This window comes from Penaeus monodon, chromosome 19 (assembly GCF_015228065.2).
Source record: "Penaeus monodon isolate SGIC_2016 chromosome 19, NSTDA_Pmon_1, whole genome shotgun sequence".
NCBI classification, from domain to species: domain Eukaryota; kingdom Metazoa; phylum Arthropoda; class Malacostraca; order Decapoda; family Penaeidae; genus Penaeus; species Penaeus monodon.
In genome coordinates this window covers 33,216,161-33,216,447 of record NC_051404.1, presented here as the reverse complement: position 1 = coordinate 33,216,447, position 287 = coordinate 33,216,161, and the positions used below count along the sequence as shown (strand labels likewise).

At 34.5% G+C, this 287-nt stretch overlaps 1 protein-coding gene across 1 annotated transcript in view; it reads left to right on the top strand.

The window, feature by feature from the left end:
- The window catches only part of LOC119585186 (apoptosis-inducing factor 1, mitochondrial-like), a gene marked incomplete in the record, with an annotated part of 18,938 nt that overhangs the window by 1,080 nt on the left and 17,571 nt on the right, over positions 1-287 (top strand).

The window sequence follows — 287 nt, the reverse complement described above, 5'->3', positions numbered from 1 at the left end:
AGTCAGCCAATGCAATCTTTCTAGAATAAATACACATGGTAGAGGTTTGTTTACGCTTGCAAGAACCCAGATTGTGAAAGCCACATCATCAACTGGATGTAGTTTTGTTTGCATAGATTCTCAAACTGATATTCATTTGTGAACATTTTTCTGAAATATTTGCATTTTACCTTAGAGTGCTGTTTGAGTGTTTTATACCCATTACCCAAGTATTATGGATAGTGAGGCTTATGTAATCAGCAAATAATTATAGGATATTGTTTAGCCAGTCATTCGTCAAACTCTGA